Raw genomic sequence first — 13,917 nt, 5'->3', positions numbered from 1 at the left:
AAAAATTTAGCTAGAGCTATACGGCAGGTATGTGAATGGCTTGTGAATTACTGTAATCAGATTTTTTACTGAATTAATTACTGCCAGAAAATATTCAGCTAATTTCTTCTACGTCTTTTTCTTCCAAACTAGTCTTTATAAATAGCAATTCTTTACAAAGTTACAATTCTTTACTCTTTGACTTCTATAATGTCTAAAGCAATGCTATTACTGTGAGACATGAAAATAATAGCAACTTTTGAACTGCTAGAAGGATCTCAAACAATAGTGGCATTTCTTTGATTTTTATTAGTTCAGGATTCAAGTCCTTAGAGTTAATGCTTTAAAGTAGTTAGCTACTACATTTAAATCAAAATTGGTCAAAACTGTAGTGTTTCTGCTTGTTATTTTTGGTAATTTGCAAAAAGATACAGTGCATTGTACTGTGGGCTGAAAATTAATTCCAAAACCTATACTGTGCTTACTGTTGGCCTTCTGCTCTTGCCTGGCTGCCCTTTATAGGGTTGGCATTGTTAGAAGTGGAAGGCTGCTAACTGAACTCTAAGTGCTGTCTGGGTGTTGTGCCAAGAGTTACTATAGAAGAATAACCACAGCACCACATTAGTGATGCTCTTAACCATGAACTGAAGATTTACACCTCCTTTATAGGCTAGAATTAATTTAGGCTTCAGGGCACTTTTTTCTGGGGCTATCATTACTGGAGACTGTCAGTTGGCAAACTGCTGTGGTGACTTTGTTGTATGGGCCCTCTGCAGGCCAAGGATAAAGCAGAAACAGACAAGAGTAATTTGATAAAAGCCACGAGTTAAACCTGAAGTGCACTGCAAGATGTAAAGCTATTAAATTTTAAAGATTTTGTTGAAGGACAAGCTTCTGTAATATTTCAAATAATAAATCTCTGTGGATATTATTTACATAGCATACACATATATCATATATATATGTGTGTGTATATATCAAACAATAAGGAAATCTAGAATAAGGGGCAGCATAACCCAGGTGCATGTGGTAATAGTACAAATCATATATTTCCAGGTTTTCTTCCTGAAGTTCCTGTACAATCTCTTTAGCTTCTGATCCTGATCTCAGCAGCTTCAAAGCAGGACAAGAAGCTTCCTTGTTTTCGCATTACAATTTTTACTTAACGTACAACAGAATTGAAGACAAAAAATATTCTCACTGGAAATGAGTCTCATACTTTGTGCTTCAATCACATGTCTAATGGAACTAAGATTGGATGGTTTGTGGACAGTGCAGAACTGAACCCCTGAAATTAAATCAAGGCCTGAAGATTGGTGTCTTTAGACAAAGAAGTGTTTGAAGAGAGTAGTATTGTAAAAGTCCATAGTACCTTTCACTGAAAAAGGAGGATGTGGTTTAGATTAGGGCAGTATGTTTTTCAAACTGCAGCATATGAAATGGCTGCTGGCTAGGTCTGTAATTTATGTGTTTTCACAGAAGAATTTCATGATAGGATTAATTGGAGAAATGATGATAATTATTAATAGGATTAAAAAGAAATGGAGAATACTGATAACATATACAAGACCAGTGCTTTTCATAGAGTTTGTGTGGGTGGATTCAGGAAGAAAAGTAAGAGGAAAGAAATCTGTTCTTAAAAAAGAATTCCTTGCAGAAAGATTCATATCTTAGTATGTATGGTTTCTTCAGCTTTCTTATAATTTTATCTACATGGTTTTGTCTCTAAAAGCAAAGAAAGGAATGCCTAAATCCCTACCCTTCAAAAGAGAAGAGTAACTGTCAGGTATCAGAAGATGATAGGAAGCTTCCTCCTGAGAGTGCTGAATAATATTGTAGCTGTGAAAATTATGGAATAAGAGGATGTCCAACAGCAAGATTTTCAGGGCAGTGAAAAATAACTTTTTATGGATGGAAAGAAAAGAGTCAAGTTTTCAAGCCATAGAGCTTATAAAAACTCCCTGGTTTTGAAAAAGCTATCAGTGTTTAGGACTGCTCCATAGATAGGAAGAAGCAGTTTCCTTAAGGGAATATCCAGCACAAATTTGTTAGTCTTGAGCTTTGTGACAACAGGCTTTTCCTTCCTTTGTAAAGAGTCACCAGTCCAAGTGGGCCGTTCAGGTTTTTGAAGGCACTTACAAATTAACAAGGAAAGACTTTTTCCCTCATATTTTAAGCCTAAAGTAAACTTAGGGTAGGAAAAATAAACTTCTGTTGAGCTTCCTCCATCGTTCTGTCGATACCATAACAGTCCAACAAAGAATCTCCAGATTGTCTCATTGTGTGTTTTGCATTTATGTATGTTAGGGATAGGAAGAGAACAGACACCAGAGGAAGTTCTCTTCTTCAGTACTATATTTTAGTATCTTTAGTCAAGAAGGTCAAAAAGACTTTTGTCAGGCACCAAGACCTAGGTGTTTTGATATCTAGGTGCCTGCCACTTTTCTTTTGCCTGTCTTCGAGCTCTTTCCAAACTTTTCTGGTACCTCCTCGTGGTCTGCTTTGTCATCATTAGCCCTTGTCCCTCCTTTGGCAGCAGTAGCACAAATGATTGCAGTCCCACAAAGGGTATTGAGTTTTTTTTTTTTTTTTTTACATTTAGGCCTGTCTGTAGACATGTCTTGATCCCACTATTCTAGTCACTCTTCTTCTGGCTTCCAGAGATAGCTATTGATTAAAATCAAATGTGATTCAATTATGTTAAGGTTGCATTTGTCTCAGATTTTTTGTTTATATTTGGGACTTCCACAGGTAAACATCTGTGGCTGCAAAATAATTCTGAACAGGAATCTTAACTACTTTGCCTCCTAAACAGGCATGATAGCAAGAAGCCAAGACATACCTGCAGAAGTATAGACACAGACTATGAATACAAGGCAACTCCATGTGAAAAGATGTCTTTTTGCTTTGTTTTCTAAAGCTATGGGAAAATTGGGATGGATAAAGACGACAGTAATTTCTCTGGTAGCGCCTCAGAATTTTCCATATATAGATATATCGTAAGGTTTTGGATAAGCTCACCTTGGTTTCTTACAGGCCTTTTGATTTGCTCTCTGACTTTTTGACCTCAGGCATTTGGTGCATCCAAAAGAGAACCAGGCAATTTTTTAACCCCTCTCTGCAACACTTTGTAGACAGTTGATGACATTCCTGTCCAGCTCTCATTGCAGTTCCTGTCATTCACACCCTGCTTTTTGTGTGCAGTGGAGTACTACTGATTTTATGCTAGTGCCAATGAGAGAAGAATCAAGGCCTCTTGATTATTTCAGTGCAGTCCTGTCTTTTCAGTAACTACTTTAAGGCATTAACCATGAATATAACAAAAAGAAGAAATAAAATCATAGGACACTAATGATCAAAGCTGTCTTTCTGAATACCACTCCTCAGTGCGGCATGGACATCCAGACCACCCAAAGCTCTCTAGGAAAGGTGTGCTATTCCAACTCCTTTCTCTGTTACTGCTAGGTTTACTGCCGCTGAAGAACAGTCCAAACGCGAACATTTCTCACGCACATGTATAAATGTCTCAACAGTTACACCTCTGTAAAGAGTTACTGTGCAGCTGATTTGCATTAGGACTTGCGTTAGATGACTGGGGAAAGATTTTTTGTTGTTGTTCTTCCCTCTCCTCGTGTTTGAAATCCAAACGCCAAAGAGTGGAGGAGGATTAAATGGGTGTTCAGCTTTATTCAGTAGTCAGTCTTGAGCATAACTGTCCTACAGACCATCTGCCTGGAGCCTTAAAAAAGGTACTCTGTGTAAGTTGTTCAGGAAAAGGAGCACTATAAACTGATTAGAATTAGAAGTAGTCATGGAATTGCTGTGTGTAAGTGATTAGATTCTAATATATATATACTTTATATTTGCAAAATTAGCCAGCTAAGTTTAGTGATTTTTTTTTTTTATTTTACACATGACTTTTTAATTTTAGCTGTCTCACCTGAGCCCTTCCCTCTTCTTGTGTGGGCACATTTTACATGCTCAGTCATTTGTAATAAGACGTTCTGAAATCCTTGGTTTGCGTGCATTTCATTTACCTCCTCTTTGATAAGAGGAATCATGATCTTGAGGGGAAGTAATTACTGTGTTGACTGACTCTTGATATTGATTGCATTGCCAAACACAAGAATGCTATCTACAAAAACAAAACTGGTCAAGCACCTGCAAACTTCTGCGAAGTCCATTGTTAGTCTGAGTTATGTGCAGTTCTAATCTATATTTTCTTGAAGCACTGGAACATTCTTTCTCTGGTGAAGGGAACCACTCTCCCGTTAGCTCTCTGGAATGGTGTTACAATTTCATGTAGAATTTCAAATAAAAATCTCTCTTCTTCAATATCCTTCCCCAAGATGGGCGGAAGGGGGTCGTTAACATGGGGAAACAGAACAGCAAAGTTACAGTTTCTTCTGTCTTCTATGAAGTAAACGTTTGTAGAAATTTAAGTTCCTCAGTGAGCCAACAATTTATAATGTTTGCATTTTATCTAGTGTCTTTCGCATTTCAGTATTTTTCAAGTTATCTCAGCTAATAATATGCTCTAATTTCTTCATATGGAAAGGGTTTATGCACAAAATCTAGTTGTGTTTCAGGAAGTGCAGCGTATGATTTTATTTGATATAATTCAAGCGGAAGACCTTCTGTGTTGTAAACTTACGAATGTTATGGCAATTTATAAATTATGCAGATTCCTTACTGGCTAAGGTGTATACCTTTTTGAAAATGTTGATACTTTGTCAGTAAATCATTTCAGTTGAGTCTTTGCATTTCAGTATCATGTTCCTTACAAATGAATCCCATATCAAGAGATGTTCTTAAATATTTAAAGCTAATTATGTATGTACATATTTTGGTGTAGGGTAGAGATGAAATGTAAATCAAAAACCAACACACAGAAACATACTCCCAATTGGATTATAATGAACTTCCTCCTACTGTAAAAGATTTACTTCCAAGCAGAAGTAGCGTAGGGATATTTTGAAAACTATAATGTTTAAGGGTTAAATGTCCATCTCTTACAGATGCTGTGGATATGTTCTGTTCTCTAGAGGCCTTGCCAAGGAACAGTACTTCTCTATATCCTGATCTGTAATTAATTAAGCCCTAATTTTCAGCTAGTAAATGGGTAGATGTGCACCTTAACATAAAAGTTACTACATTTTCTACTTCTGCTGTCTATTTCAGGGAGCACTGAAAACTGTCAACCCTTCACTGTCTGTTTCTTCTTCTTGAAAACTTTCCTGGGGAGTTTTATCTAATTCTGTGAATTGCTTAGTGCAGTTAGTCTTTTTTTTTTTTTTTTTAACCGGAGTTCTTACTAAGTAGAACTGGTCTCAATAAAGCACTGTGGCTTTGTAAAGTCTGGAGTCCCAGTCGTAGCAGTTCAAAAGAGGGAGGGGGAAATAGGAATATGAGAGCTTTGCCAGCTTGGTAAGTAGCAAAGAAAACAGCCAGGAGAAGTTTGAATAGGGAGGTGTGTAGTAGGAGCGTATTTTGGATATCATTCTCTTGTATGTGAGATTAATATTTCATCTGTAGAGGTGGAGCAATGTTTACTTACGGTTGAAAGTGATGGAATTTTAGTGAATTCTTCCTTTGACAAGCTTCTCCCTCAGTGTAACAATACACAGAACAAAACCATTTTTCTAGCAGTGGACAAACGGAGATCTAGCTAGAGTAAGTTAGCCCAGCGATGCTGGAGCAAGTTGATTAGCATCTGTCTCTCACAACTGCAGTTAACCACTGCCTTGCTTTCTTGAGCAGTAAATATCACGCCCTCAATTTAAATATCTTTTTGGCATTGATTCAGACTAGTACACAGTACATCTATTTCATTCATGGCATTATTCCTATAATGGTTTCAGATAACCAGTGTCCGTTAAGGTTTGAGATAGTAATCTTATTTTATTGAATTATTTAGCAGAAAACTAGCTTTAAACATCCCTGCTATCACTACTACCTAATGCACAGCAAATTTGTTCCTTTAAGATTGTTATTTTTATGGTAGTAAGTGGGCTTCAGTATTAAAATCAATATTAGCTAGAGACTTACTTTTGCTAATGGTGATCCATGTGGTGTGATGACAAAACTGTTTTGCAAAACTGTCTTGACCAGGATAACTTGGAAATCTTTTCTAGGTTTTGGGGTTTTTTTTCGGTTGCTACTTTGTATCATAAGCCATATGATGCCTTTGGTAACAGTCATCAAGTTTTACAGCCATCGCTATAATCTGTTCACTGCTGTCAACCATCTGCATCACTCCTCATGTTCTATAGAAACTGAGAGAAGACAAGTACATAGTTAATTTTAGATAGCACATCACTCCTGTTAACGGAGTTTTGTATGATAAGTATTTTCACTGTGTGATGCCCATGCAAAGAATCTTTTGTAAGCCATAAAGAATTGAGACATAAGTAATTTTCATGATGGTTTAAAGCACTTAGGGCTGCATAGCAGGTATTACTGGCCAGACTGCAAAATGCATGAATCTTTGCTTTTGACAATATCATATGGAAGTCTGGCCACTCACTGTTACAACCTCCAACCAGAAGATTTTCATTTCATGGGATCTGAATTTAACATCAACTGAACACAGAAGTCAGGTGAAGGGTCTATAAGTGGTTCCTGGTTATACACAGCCACAAGCACCACCTGTATACACCTTGTGAAGTGCCATGAACAGCAAAGAAAGTGCATAGCACCCTCGGTACTATAGTGAAGTATGAAAAATTCTTAACTGGTAAAAGAAAAACCTGAGCAAAAATAATGGAGAAATGCTACTCTGTAAAATATTGGGTCAGCATTTATATAAGCCTGTGGTATTTTTGCTTCTGGTTCTAGAAAAGGCAAGACTGAGCAAAGACAGATGGAGAAAAGCAGTTATATAGATAACAGGGTAGTCTATGTCCTGTATCCTAATCCTGTCTGTATGTTATTTTGTTCTGTGGCTTTAGGCGAGTCATTCACTCTTCCTTTCTTCTCTTTATCCACCCATAAATAGAGTTGCCAGATATCCTACCTAATACAGGATTTCCTATACTTCACCTTCAAATCCTGTGATTTGTTTAAAAGCATATGGAATATTACTTTTGCTGTGCTTCTGTTGTACTTTAATACAGAACCTGCGTACCTGGGTTGAAATATGGGATCACCTCACAGCCAGCTAGCTACCTCCCCTGCTGTGTTTCCCTAGCTTCCCTCGGCTGTTCAGGAGTGCCCTGCGGGTAGTACAGGCAATGGTCAAAGAAGGTCCAGTGTTGTGGGACAGGTGCAAATACAGCCTCCGAAAGTAAACATCTTTCAACTCTTTCTCTAAGACAGGGATAATATGCCTGATGTGCAAGGTCTGTGTTCGTGAGAGTTGTCAAGTGTTCTGCCTTTAGATACCAGGCATTAGAGAAAGCCCACAAAACTTCACATACAGTGATATTTTAAACTACCTGTTGCTTCTTAGGAGTGCTTCAAGTGCTCAGCAGGTACCGTCTTATTTGAATAGTGCAGAAGAATTTGCCACTGATTTAAGTATAAGTTACAGTTAGGCTAAAGCTAAGTATTTTTGAAAATTCCCCCTCAATAACCTAGAGTGAAACCTGTATCTCTCTCTATTACTTAACTTTTTATTTTAGAAAATCTTTTTTTATTATTTTTAAGGTAGAATAGTGGTAAAAATGTAATAGACAAAGGCACTGATTCAGGGATAAAGCCATAATCTTGAAAGCAAAATTATGGCCACTTCCTCTAGGCTTCACCTGAGCGGTCAGGTTTGGTGCCTAAGATGACATCTGTGTATAGCAACGCCTTTCATTGTATTATTTAATCACTGAAGAGAGCTGAAAGGGTTTCCAGAATTAAAATGTTGTATTTTATTTATTTCTTGATCATACTGCTTTAACTTTTATATTATAGACACACAACAGGCAAGTCAGATTTTTTAATAAATGTTCACTGAAACACTGTACTTCGGTATCTCCCTAATTTTTTTCTTCATAGAGAATCCATTTAAAATTTCACAGTACATCCTTCTTCATCTTCTGAATATCTCTCTGATTAGCATAATTTATAGATAGTTCTTGTGAAAGATGGTGGTTGTACCCAGGTGATTACAAAAAGGTCTGCTGATCTTAGTTTTATAAATATTACTCTGAGTCTAACTTTGTGAAAGTAATTTGTGTAACATGAGTGAGTGCCTTGCAGAGTTCTTCAAATGCAAAGACCGCACGCTGCAGAATCTTTGGAGCCAAGTCTCATCTTGGCTTTGCTTTTCTTAGCAAAAAATTTAACTCCATGGTTATAAAACTTAGCTAATGCTTTATCTCCACAATTGGAATCTTCTCACACAAGACAGTCAAACCCACGCCCTAAATCCTGCCCTCGTTATCTATCACAATTTGCCTCACAGAACTGAAAAACTAACTTAACGGTAGCTCAATGGACCAAGTATGTTCTTAGATAGTGAGGTACTGCAGGAAAATGCTAGTAGGTAAAGATATTTGAGACTGTCTCTGACAATTAAAAAAACCATCCAGATCCTCCCCCTTTGCAAAGTTATTTTTGTCCACAGCTGGCAAGGCACTCTAGAAATGGAACAAAAGTTATTCTCTTAGCATACAAAGCAATAGCTAAAGGTCAGCAAGATTAATGGAGTTGCCCATGGCCATACAGCTTATTTGTCAAAGATACAGGCAAGGTCTCAAGGCTCCCAGTCTCATGCTGGGGCCTGTCATGAAGTCCATGCCTGCCCTGTGCTGGTGCTGCCAGTGACCAGGCTAGAAAATGAACTCTGCTAAGAAATTTCTGTTTTCAGCGTGCAGTTGCTGTGGCTGCTGAATGGTTCTTGTGCTTGTTGGATTTGCCTCTTTCTCCCATGTTTTCTTCCTACATGGATGCAGTGCAGGCAAAAGGGCTGGACTATTGCCCAGCGAGTTTTAAATGCTCTGGTCATGAATTGGTGGAACTGCCAAGGTGAAAACATTTATACCTGTCCTCTATACAAAAATGTGCATGTTTTATGAAGATGAGAGTTAGGAGGAAGCTTGAATCCTCCTTACTGAGGGATAAGGGAAAACGGATTTCTTTTCCAGCTGTTAGTGATAGAAGCCTAGGATTTTTCTTGTTTGAACAGGAGCAGAAATGCCTAGAAATACCTGGAGAATTCCAGTCCAGCACTACACATTGGAAAGATTTGGATCCTAATCTGGAATATTTGGCTTGCTTGACTGAATCTCCAAAACTGAACTATTCTGCTATCACAAATCCAGTCAGGGAGATAAAATCTACAGTTATTGGCAATCAGTTTAGTTACTTTGATAGGGATATTTTGACTATAGTTTTTGCTGTAATCAGCAAGTCATGAACAACCACATTGGAATAGAAGAGACCTAGAAGAAACCTAAAGGTGGTACAGCTGACCTTAAAGAAATATGCACCAATGGGTTTGAGGTGTCCTTATAGGGAAAAAAATAGCTTCAAAGCCAGCATGGTGCATTGGTTGGGCGCCTTTTCAAGGCCTCTTTTATTTCGAGTAATTAGTACTGTGTTTTATTAGTAATGAAAGCAAGGGCTATTTTGTACAATGCTGGAGCAGTAAAGTGTGACTCAGCAGACAGTTAAATCCTGATGTAATATTATGTTTGCAGTTTATCACCTGCCTGTCGTGTTTCTTCACTATATAAAACAAGTTTTTTGGTGTTCAGAAGAATTGTATTCTAAAGTTACATAATAATTACCTCTCAAAGACAAGTAACTTCAAAAAATCAATCATTTTATAAGTCACTGGAAATCTCTGGTGTGACATCTCTTTTTTGATGCGGTGTAAATATAAGCCCCTTTTTGGAGGTCTGTTTTAAATAAAAGTGATTTTATTGAGTAAATGTATGCATTATGGCTTGAGGGTCATGTATCCAAATGCTTGTAAATTTGTAATTATTTCAGCTGTTGCCTTTCTTGATTCCATGTATGAAAAATCTGGTCTGTTTTCCCTTTGGTTAAGGAAGCTTAAGATACTAGATGATATCAATGTACAGATTTAAAAATGGTAACAATATGGTAGAAATCAAAGCTGTGTAAGCTCCATACTCCTTCAGGTATCTTCCTGAAGTTGCATTCCAGATATTACATACAATCTGCAAAAGACACTGCTGACCCATTGCCCAAACAGAAACGTTTTCTAGCACTCACTGCATTTTTATATTTTTCCATCTGGAAATCTCAGTAACACTAAATTCCTGGTAGAGACAATCTGAGAGCTATGCAGAGCTTGACAGCTCTACTTTCCAGGAGTTCTCACTGTCACCTCCATCGCTTTCAGTTTGTGGAGTTTTCCTATTGCAGCAGGTAGAAATGCCACTTTGGTGTTTTTTATCTGAAACTAGACTTGAAGTTATTTAACTGGCAGACTTAAAAAAGAATGTTGATAATAAATAGATCTTGTATAATAGTTATAATCTCAAGGTGCTTATGAAGTGTCACTTTACCTGTCTTTGGAGAGGTGCAAAATGACTTGTTCAACATTGTGTAGCAGACCACTGCTAGGGACAGAAGAGAGCTCCTGTCACTTTATTACATTGTCTTCTTTAGCTTCAGCACTGGTTTAGGAATATGCACATTTAAAATGCAAATTTCTCTTGTGCATTTTGCATTTGTTAAATATGTTGATGTCCTGCTAGATAATTATTTGTTGGTGAATCTTGGAGACTACCTTAGAGTCTCTAAGGAAATCTCTTAGAATCTTAGAATCTTCCTTGATTTTTCCCACAAAAACATAGTAGGCGACAAAGCTGAGAAGTCAACAAGCCACTCCTGGTAGCCAGTCTTCAGCATAGCAAGGTAGGGTCCACTAGCCAAACACAAAATACTAACCAGAAACCCTCCAAGCTATTGCTAAGCCTTTATCTTCTGACTCTTTTCCTGCTTGTACAGGTGTGGAAGTCACTTTAGTGACACTGGAGTGTCTTTGGGGGCCAAAACCAGCTCTAACTGATAGTCTGAATTGCTCTGTTCTAAGGTTCCTGCAGTTACCGCTCAAGATCTTCTGAGTTACTACCCAGCTTTAGGCAGCAGAATTTTACTGATTGCAGCAAATAAATTTGCTGTGCTTTATGGAGCATGGAGAAGCGTATTTTCTGAATGTTAATCTTCTTAATAAATTGTCTTTAGATTGTATTCTGTTAAACCCCAGGAAATTAATGAGAGCAATTCAAGTATAGACATTATTTGGAAGGTATGATGCTAACAGTACAATTAGGAAAAAGGTTGTAAAATTTAACTGAGGGAATAATCAGGGCAATAGGATTGTAGAGATGCCATATGCAGGTACCCAGGAATTTCCTTCAGTCTTGCTTTCAACCTGCAGTATTCTGAGAAATATCTTCATGTAGAGATAGGAATAAAATGTCCCACTGGGGACTAACTGGTGGTAGTACTGGATAACATTTTATTCCTGTCTTTACGTGAAGGTATATCTTAGAATACGAAAGATCATTTTGAGAGCAGAAGGCCCCACATAAAGGCAGGTCAGGCAAAAGAGCTCGCCATATTCCAGATGATATTGCCAGATCAAATTTCATTTATAAGTAGTGGATGATTTTTAAGTATTCTTTTTAGTTTGCCTTCAGTTTTCTCATTTCCAAGCAGCAAATTTTGCTGGTGATCTATGTGGAATTCAGTATTCAGCTGATAGTAGAGACTGAGTCGGAGACAGATAAGCACTCTACCCCTCTCTGTCTTTCTTTAAATGAGACCATACTCAAAGAACTTCCTTGAGCAGCTGAAATGGGGCTCTGATACCTGATGATGGTTTTCAGGATGCACTTCACAGAGGTGAGAAAGCCTTTGTAATGGGGATCAAATAGCTGAAATATAGAGATTGTGGAAAAAGGCATTTTGTGGTCAAACTATAGTTCTGGATCATTTAAGATGAAACCAGGAATTAGAGCAAGTGAACTTAGCACTTTCAACCTTAGAAAGCTTCTTTGCTGGATGTGGTGTATATCTTTCTTGTATGCCAAACAGTAATTTTTCAGTGGCACCATTTCTTGCTTGTTGGTTTGTATAGTACCAATGATATTCAGTGTCTGGGCTGACCTGACTGTTCACGTTCCACTTTCATCTTGTAAGCGTGTGTCAGTCTGCCTTCAAGTATGCTTCAGTTTAATAACTCCTACTTTCTCTTTACATTCCTTAATTGAATGAACCTTCCAGGTTAGTTTCACATTGTGAAAAAAGCAGGAAGGCTTGTGATTGTAGTATGAGTGATGCTATGCTCCATAATGTTACTTTATCACTATTGAAATATCATCATAGCTTGTATGTACAGTCACATGTACACACATAGATATCTATGTATGTGTGTATGCATTTATAGATACAGAAAAATGTGAAAATAGTTAATAAAGAAATATTTGAAAAGAAAGATTCTATTTAATGGGGAAGTGCAGTAGAAGAAATGGAATGTCCTCTGATATAAACAAATTAATCAGATCAGCAATATCAAAGAAGACATTTTGATTCTATGATATGAGTGTGTGGTGCTAATGATCACAGCGGTTAAGATTAGCAAACTTTAGTTTTAACCTCTTCTTGCCCCTGCAGTAAGTAGACGAATATTCATTCTTTTCCTTGAGGGAGTGGTTGTGTACCTTAGGATCAGAGAATGCACCTAAGATACAATTCTCAGCCTAAGGCCTGTCATTTGGATAGCTTTCCGATCTTTATTTGCAAGATTAGGATGTTTTCAAAAAGATAGGGCAGGTTGAAGCCTCTTTATTGCTCTATCTCAAAGCATTGTATTAGAAAGCTGTAATGATGGATGAGCATTTCTCATTGTAATTACAGATGAGGAAGAGCAACCAACAAGTCATGCCACACTGATGCATGAATTACTGAGACACACTCTGTAGTCTGGCCAGCAAATCATGTAAATGAAGAGAAGATGAGCAAGGGGCTGCCTAGATGTTCTCACCTCAATACAGCAGCTGAGTAAGCTGTCTGAATCAATCTCTGCGCTGGGAATTGAAGCAATAGAGACGTGAAGCCTGTGCGTAGCCACATAAAAGACACATTATGGCTGCAATTTATGGGGCTATTCCTAAAGTAGCTCTTTGAATTCCCTAATCCTGTCAGTTTGAAGGAAAGAAAACTGAGAGGCCGTGTAAAGGCCTCCTATGTAAAGCTTTTTTTTTTTTCCTTCTGACTTTCACTTGAACTGGGGGATATGGCCAGTTAAGATAATCAATAGGGAGTTTACGCACAGTGTATGTTGTAATAGGATTTTACAGTGCAGGTCTTGGCAGATATATTTGATTTGAGACAATTAAAATTACTTGGCTGCCAAACACACTGAGCATTGCCAGATTTTTAGAAGATCCTGTGAATTCCTGACCTACGTAGTCACTGGAGGAGGGAATTCAAGAAGAGAAGGGAAGCATGAACCAAGTATGGAAGACAGGACTTCTTACTTCTTACCTGTTTCCATTATTTCTTCTGAGTAGTAAGAATCCCTAACATCTCTCTCTATATATCTCTCTAGCACTGTCACACTATCATAAACATTAGCTTCCACAAACCACATGTTTGTTACCTTTGCAATGAGGCTTTACAGGTAGCTATGGTGGCTTTACACTTTAACAGCATGGTTCTGTGTAGAGTTATCTGAGCTAGCACCAAAAGACTGTGTACTGGAACTGCAAACAATGTAGCTACCTCAGGACTGTGTGGCCTGTGGGCTATTTAGCTGGCCTAATGAGAAGCGAGGCTAATTAAAAGGAATGCACTCGGAGCTGATACGCTGTCCTGCTAATAGCTTTGAACTGTGTCCACTTTGCTGCATAGACACTTTCTTTGCAGTTATCTTGAGGATATTTAAAATCATGCTACGTTAAACAGTGTAGATTTTTTCTGGTAATTTTGGGTTGTACTTAAGATATTTCATGTGCAGGATTACCC

General features: G+C 37.7%; 1 protein-coding gene across 3 annotated transcripts in view; it reads left to right on the top strand.

The window, feature by feature from the left end:
- The window catches only part of DAB2IP (DAB2 interacting protein), a 267,258-nt gene that overhangs the window by 55,511 nt on the left and 197,830 nt on the right, over nucleotides 1–13,917 (top strand). The gene's annotated exons all lie outside the window — the stretch shown is intronic.

This window comes from Struthio camelus, chromosome 20 (assembly GCF_040807025.1).
Source record: "Struthio camelus isolate bStrCam1 chromosome 20, bStrCam1.hap1, whole genome shotgun sequence".
Taxonomy (NCBI): Eukaryota; Metazoa; Chordata; class Aves; order Struthioniformes; family Struthionidae; genus Struthio; species Struthio camelus.
The sequence above is the reverse complement of the archived record's forward strand: the minus strand, read 5'-3'. Positions and strand labels throughout refer to the sequence as shown.